The sequence below is a fragment of the Macaca fascicularis genome, chromosome 18 (genome assembly GCF_037993035.2).
Source record: "Macaca fascicularis isolate 582-1 chromosome 18, T2T-MFA8v1.1".
Taxonomy (NCBI): Eukaryota; Metazoa; Chordata; class Mammalia; order Primates; family Cercopithecidae; genus Macaca; species Macaca fascicularis.
In genome coordinates, this window is record NC_088392.1 from 70,250,455 (window position 1) to 70,258,603 (window position 8,149).

The 8,149-nt window shown below is 36.7% G+C and overlaps 1 long non-coding RNA gene across 1 annotated transcript; it reads left to right on the forward strand.

Annotated features, from left to right (window-relative positions):
• Positions 1-540: 540 nt before the first annotated feature.
• LOC141409071 (uncharacterized) lies at positions 541-6,831 on the forward strand. The gene is made up of 2 exons (XR_012427376.1): positions 541-651; positions 3,354-6,831. It is a non-coding gene; the product is annotated as an uncharacterized lncRNA (long non-coding RNA).
• Positions 6,832-8,149: the final 1,318 nt, after the last annotated feature.

Below are 8,149 nucleotides of genomic sequence, written 5' to 3' on the forward strand. Positions count from 1 at the left end.
CTTATTTATTCAGTTAGTTTGAACTGATAAAGACAACCTTGGACATTTTTCCATTTGTTCCTGAAAATAACAAATATGAAGAACCCCCGCCCCCACTTGCTAGTTTCTACAATAGATTCCAGCACTTTTAAAATTGAAAATAAAGTGTTTTCCATTAAGACTTTACACTGGAAAGCAAATTATTTGATGAGCATGTGTTTCTTAAAGCAAACAAATAATGTGACAATGCTAACTAGCTTGTACATATGTTTCCTTAGTGCATGTTAATCAATTTGCCTGCTGGATATATAAAATATATGTGATGGTTAATACTGAGTGTCAACTTGGACTAGATTGAAGGATGCAAAGTATTGATCCTGGATGTGTCTGTGAGGGTGTTGCCGAAGAAGATTAACATTTGAGTCAGTGGACTGGGACAGGCAGACCCGCCCACCTGCTGGGTGGGCACCATCTATTCAGCTGCCAGCAAATATAAAGCAGACAGAAAAACGTGAAACGCTAGACTGGCTTAGCCTCCCAGCCTACATCTTTCTCCCATGCTAGATTCTTCCTGTCCTTGAACATCAGACTTCAAGTTCTTCAGTTTTGGGACTTGGACTGGCTCCTTGCCCCTCGGCTTCCAGATGGCCTATTGTGGGACCTTGTGATCATGTGAGTTTAATATTCCCTAATAAACTTCCATATATATATATATATACATGTATATTTATATATATACATGCATGTGTGTGTGTGTATATATATATCTCCTATTAGTTCTGTCCCCCTATGGAACCCTGACTAATACAGTACACAAGTCAATTCTCACTTCGTCTTCTTTATAACATTTGATTTTAGTGGTTTATTTGTATCTAAAGTTATTTTCTTGTGTCTAATTTTAGTCAATAGTAGCAGTCTGAATTCCAGAAAAAATATTTTAACCAAAGTCTGATTAAAATTGAAAAGCCCATAACTGATTATGTTGGATATCCTGGTTTCCAAGCCAATGAAAACAGATGGTTTCCAACCCAATCAAAAGAGGTAGTTTCCATTAGATGTTGTTGTACGCTCTCTGCTTTACATGTTAGTACAAGTTTGCTAGTAAGTCTTCAATTGGGATTAATACAAAGTTGGATTTCTTTAATTTTTTAAAAAATTTCAGTGTTTCTCAATGTATGTCTATATTCTAATTTCATTAAAATTGTTTGGGGATGTTTATTTTAAAAGAGTCAGATTCCTGGTCTCCACTCAAAACTTGTTGAATCAAAATATCTGGAGTTGAAACTAATAAATCCATATTTTTAACAAAGCTTTCCACTTAACTCTATGCATGGTAAAATGTGATTTGAGTGCCACAGGCAAGAATTAATGGAGAGGTCAGTAGTTATTAACTGAGCTGTTTTCGAAAAAAGGAAACATGCAAAAGGGCAAGGAAAATTCAGGCTGGATGATCAGCGTGTGAATGACAGAGACTCAAATGCTGTCCTAATGCACATAAGCTTTCTTCCTGTTTTATTTGAAAATATTTTACTTTGTATGAACAACTGATATTCAGTAAAATACTTAAGAATGGCATTGACTTTTTAATTCACAAAAAGAATATTTAAGTACATTTCCACAGGAGAAAACAATGTTCTTAATAAAGTTGATGTGAGAGGTACCTTGAAGACAAGGGACAGTGTCATTTCTATTTCCTATTACAGACTTATTTCCACATCCTTTAAAAATCCTGAAGCCAAGGGGAGCTCCTGCTAATGTTTCCCCATCCACTTATATTGATTTGGTTAAGTGTATATATCAAAAAGAGACAAACATTCCCAACAAACGTAAAAGCCCTAAATTTTCTTTAGTTAATTGCATATACAGTAGAACTACAGAATCTTCAACATTTGATTGAAATGCCCTCTGTTATTTTATGAAATAGTTTAATAATCTATTTGGTATGATTTCCTTTTATCTCAGTTTTGCTTTGTATTTATTTAAGAAGTTTGTCAGCAGTCTCCAAGAATTTTTGCTCAAGAACAGAAGAAAATATTTGTAAAGCTACCCTTGAGATTTGTTATATATGGAAGTGGTAAAATATTGGATGTAAAGCCAACATGAGAAGATAAATAATTCACATAGTCTATTGGTAATTGGCAATACGAGATAGGAGCAATGAAGTGAAATGAATCTCTTTGGTATCATTTGCCCAGTGTTAACATATTTTACAGATGCTAATGATACACAAACAGTAAAGTTTAATGATGGTTTGAATGCTGATTGTACCTAAAAGATGTTTCAGGTCATACAAATATTCTAAAAGTGATCACAGAGTGAGCTCTTTGTTGAAATAAACATTACAGGATGGCTTAAGTTCAATTTAATTAAATACATATAGAAATCTTTTTGTAGTTGTATGCATCTAGCAACTGCTCAGTCATTTAAAATCTGTTTACTTCTCAAATATTTAGTTCTGGAAAAATAGTAAAATGGAATGTGTCACCAATTAGTGCAACCATTCATCAAAGTTAATTAACCTTTGATTCAGTCAAAGGATACAACAGCAAGTTTCTATTTATTTGCTTGGGTGACGAGGGTAATGTCATTACTTTCCAGCAACTCTCTTAGGACTTAGAATCATCTAAGCCAGTGTTTAGACAAGGTACAATATCTCATATCAGAGAGAAGTCGGAGTAAAAGTGGATAAATATGATTAATTAAATAAATTATACTTGAAAAAAAATCACTTTTCCCTTAAACATCAAATTCTATTTTAGAGCACTTTCACACTGTATTTTACATTTAACAAGATTGTTACCACCCAAATTTTCACTGTTCTTCCATGGAAATGTAAATAATGAATAGATAAGATAGAATACATTTTAGAGAAAAAGACAGTTGATTACACCTTGTCCTTACCTAAAGTATTTTTATTTATCCATCTGGTGTATCGTAAATCATCACCTTGTGAAATAAAGATGATTAGATCTCAGCATAGCAAGAAATATCTATTTTTAATCAGTGCAACTGAGTGATGCTGCTACGCCAAACAGATCCGGGCAGGTTGCTCATAATATACAGGGTATTGTCATCCAGCTGCAGTTATAGTGACAATCTGAATAGGAAGTGAAAACTCAAGTCTTTCACCAGATGGGAGATTTTATTTATTCTTGGCAACCAGATGTCACTAACTTCTCTTTCTGACTAGGCTGTGTACTTGTTTTACACAGAGTGGTGGTAGTTGTTCTGAGGTATGTTTATTGAGAATTTCAACTTCCAGTTAAATAGAAAAATCCTCACGTAATAACAGCTAATTAACAAAAAAACCCAACATTCTTTTGTGACTTAAGAAAACTATTCAACTAACTCTTCTTTCTCTATTTCATGAGCAGACTGCCGTGACTCTGGTTCTTGAGTGTTGGTGGTGACTGTGAAGACGGGAAGGAGATAACACCACACCGAGCCTCCCTCAAGGCAGCTCAAAATGTGACCCCAGCATGAGGGGAGCTGGGAGAAGGCCCTTCAGTCCACAGTAGCCTCAGTCTTAGTAGTTCTAAACTTTGGCTTAGTTTTGGTCAGAAGCACTAAAATCCAATTCTATTGTGGTATTTGTCTAAGAGAAGTCCCTCGTGGAGTGGGCTCTAGAATAGGAGGCTTTTTTTTTTTTTTTGAGACAGAGTCTCGCTCTGTGGCCCAGGCTGGAGTGCAGTGGCACAATCTTGGCTCACTGCAACCTCCGCCTCCCGGGTTCACATCATTCTCCTGCCTCAGCCTCCCAAGTAGCTGGTACTACAAGCGCCCGCCACCACGCCCAGCTAATTTTTTGTGTTTTTAGTAGAGACGGGGTTTCACCGTGTTGGCCAGGATGGTCTCGATCTCCTGACCTCGTGATCCGCCCGCCTCGGCCTCCCAAAGTGCTGGGATTACAGGCGTGAGCCACCGTGCCCGGCCTGGAATAGGATTCTCTCAGAGGAACTCTACGTGAGGCATCATAAAACGTGCATGATTCTACCTTTCCTCCACCATCTAAACCTCATGCAAGGTCACATGTAAAACAGATCAAAGCAACATCCCTAAGATGACCTTACCCCACCTTAAAGTGCAGCCTAAGAAAACTCAAGGCTGCCAAAAAGAATTTATTTCTTGTTTCAGCCAACGCCTAAGGATGGAGTCTCTCTCTCAGTCCTTGTGGGAGGGCAGAATCCTGACTTCAACAATTGCCACCTCACAGACACGGCTGGCCTAATTGAATGTACACTGAGCAACCCTTTGTAATCCTTTGTAATTTCACACTTCCCTGACTCCACTAAGCCCCTTCTCACCCTGCTCCCTAATTCTTGATTCTCCCCCTAAAATGCTCAGTCACTTCTGTACAAATCAAAGATGAGTTCAGTTCATGTTGGACTCTTTTCCCTACTGCAATACTTATTACTGAATAAAATCTTTCCTCACCACTTAAACTAGTATCCAGCTTTATTTATCTTTGACATAAGTTGCATAAGTTGAACTATAGAGCATATATTTGTTCCCTAGCATCATTTCTCTCACTACCTATGTACATTCAAATATGCCTACAGGTCATTTTTAAATCTTTTAGTTTTTACACAAATACAAGGATTTATATCATAAGGATTACTATTCCCCCATCTCCTTTATTTCCCCACTTACCAATTCACTCAGTAGATGTACCATATTTTCAATTACTGTTTTTTGGTGGACATTTCTATTCCAGCATTGCGTTGTCACCACAATATTGTGGTGAATATTTGTGCACATGTAAATATTCTTATAATGGTAGATTTTAATGGTGTGTGTTTGTGTGTGTGTGTGTGTGTTTGAGAGAGAAAGAGACAGAGAGAGGGAGAGAGCAACAGAGTTTTAATTCTGAAGTCTAAAACTTAAAAAGTCTAACCAACCTATAATCTGAGCAGGTGTATGAGAGTTTTGAGAGTACTCACATCATCACCATGTCTTCGCTATACTTGATACTCTTGATTTTTTTCTCAGTTACACAGAAAGAATATTATGCTTTAGTCAATTATTTTGTGTTCTTCTGAGTAGTACCATTAAAAAAAAGTTAATGCTTCTTTAGAAGAATGACACAAATATATATGCACAGGCATTTAACAAAACTCTCCTACCTTAACTGGCCAAATAAAAAGTCTCATGACAAGTGTGCAAGTATATTTCACAGCTTTCTTCTCTGGCACGATGCCGCATTACATAGTGGTTGTGTAAGGTTCTTCTCCAGACAACCAGTCTCTCAGGCAGTGGAAAAGTCACTCAGTATTTATTTTGTGCCTGACCACTTTTTGAAATTATGAGTATTTTGCTCATCATCCTCCCTTAAACCAGTCTTGTTGGTTAAACTGACTTGAGACAACCGAGTTCACTGTTATAATTGCTGTCATTGTAGTTCTTATTTTCCCACTATTTTCATATTGGTTTGTGTTTCTGATTGATAATTTGAAAGGTAATTAAACTAGTCTACTACCCTATGAACAATCTGTGATGTCTAAAGTTTTACAAATTAGTCTGTTTATATACAAAATAGCATCAAGCTGAAACTCATTTATCAATGTACTGTGGTTTTTCAGGTGATCAGTGATCACTTTTAACACAATCGGAACCAAGCTGCTCATAAGAATGACAAGAAAAACCCAGACAACTAATTTGCACTTGCTTAATGTTGGTCAAAATGCAGTGGAACCTCGTGTTCTTTTTCATCAATACCTCTTGAATGTGGCTAAGAGCCAGAAGCTCAGCTGCATCAATTATGTGCACTTGTGTGAATCCTTTGATTGTAATCATGTTGTCAAGATCCAATTATGTTTCATCGATAAAGCAAGAAATGGCAATAATAACCAGAAATATTCTAGAACTGGAGTTTTCAACTACTTGAACAAATTTCTGTTCTTACTATGTTGTGGACAAAAGCTTAATGATAAGCCAGTAATTGAACTTTAGATTATGTAGGAAAAAGTGAATGATGACCCTGATATTGGAAACTTATAAACTCTCAAGGTTTAATACCAAAGAAATGTATGTGGTCAGGGAATACTCTTTAAGGGACTGATACTTTAGTTGGTAGCTGAATAAGAAGAACAAACTGAGAATTGGGAGAATTCTTAGAATTGGGAGAAAGTATTCCAGGCAGAGGGACTAACAAGGGAAATGTCCTAAGGCTAGAATTAGCAGAGTTTTCAAGAAACAAAGAAGTTCAAATGGAGCCAAGGCTAGTGAGCATAGATGAGGGTAATCTGAGATGAAGATTGTGAGACTAGCCCAAAAAGATTATATGTAGGCCCCTTGTACCATGGCAAGGGGTTTCCATTTTATTATGGGTCCAGTAGAACACAATTAAAGGAGTTTTCATAAGAAGAGCAATGTGATTCTATCCACATTACTAAATAATCACTTTGTCTATTGTATGCCGAATGGGCCATGGAGATCCGACACAGAAGCAGGGAGACAAGAAGCTGTCTGCAGTTGTGCAGGAAAGAAATGATTGTACCTGGACTGCAGTGATAGAAGCAGAGATGGGAAAACAAAGGGAGAGTTTAGACAAGCATTAGAGGTGAAGTTCATAGTAATTGTTTGGCTGTAGTCAGTGAGGAAAATTATACATTCAGAAATGACTCCTGGAATTTTGGCTTAACCAACTAGTATGAGTGGATGATATTGCTATTTACGGAAATGGTAAGTATTAACAAAAAGACAAATTTGTCTCTTGTTTTGAACATGCTAATTTCAAGAAGCCTATAAGTTGTGGATATCTTGTAAGCAATTAATAGTAGCAGTCGTGGGAAGGTTTAGGCTAGAGAGAAAAGTTTGGAATTGTCAGCATATAGATAGTATTTAAAGCCATGACAAGAAGCGAAATTAAAAAGATAAATTGAAAGAGACGTTGAAACGAAATGGAGTATAGGCTAACTCCTTAGGGATTCCAATGCTTAGAGTTTTATTAGTAGGGAAGGACTCCTTATGCAAAAGAATGAGCTGAAGAAGAGAGAAGTGGCCAAGTAAAAAATAAGAAGAGAAAATTTCACAGAATACAGGAGATGAAAGTGAAGTATGAGAGAAGGGACAAGACTATTTAACAGGATAAGCACTGGAAAAACATCCAGTCGAATTAGCAATAGTAGATATGATCTTGTCAAGAATAACTTTCATTGATTGATGAGGACCAAATTCTCATGGGAGAGTGTGGGACAGTGATTAGGGGGTGAAGTGGTAGACAATGGGTTTGTAGAAAATGCTTCCAAAAATTCAAGAAGGGAAGTAGAGAAATGGTGTCATAGTTAGAAAAGGATGTGAAGAAAGAAGAGCTGTATTTAAATCTGGGGAATTCTGGAGTAGATTTCTATACTTCTGGCAATAATTCCATAGAGCAAGAGTGGTAAGGCAGGAGAGGAGATACCCATGGAAGTAAAGCCCTTAATGAGGTGATTTAGGGTGTAATAAAGCATATGGAATATTGGACTTGCCAGGACATTTCTCCTTTGAACAAGAACAAAGCAGAAAATGGAAGCAAATTCAGGTCAGGTTTAGAGATTTAGTCATGAGTATGTGCGGCGTAGAACTTACTCATCCCACATATCTGCGACTTTAGACCCGTTGACTTCCATCTCCACATTTCCTCCCAGCCCCTATGCCTGGTAAGTACCATTTTATTCTGTTTTTATATATTTCACTTTTTTTAGAGTGCACATACAAGTGTGAATTCTAATTATAATATTGCATTATATATTGAAAATGTGCTAAGAGTGGATATCATGTATTCCTACCACACACACACACACACAAAAAACCCAAAATGGATAACGTTGAGATGATGGATATGTGAATTTGCTTGACTACAGCAACTATTTGGCTATGCTTTAGTATATCAAAACACCATGTTGAACACTTTAAACATATACAAAAAAAAAAAAAAAAAAAGAATAGGTGGTGTGTTTCTTTTGTGAGGCCTTCAGTATTTTAGTGGGATATTACACCGTGTTCTTAACTGGGAGTGGAAAGGGGGTTAAGGAGAACAGCAGACTTGGGGGGAAGGAAAAGGCATGAAATATTCATTTCTAAAAATATAAAAGTACACTTAAAAAAAAAAAGCGTGGGATTTCCAGGAAGTATTGAGCACCCATTTGCAGTTCAACATCATGAATTTGTTGTGATACCAATCTGGTCA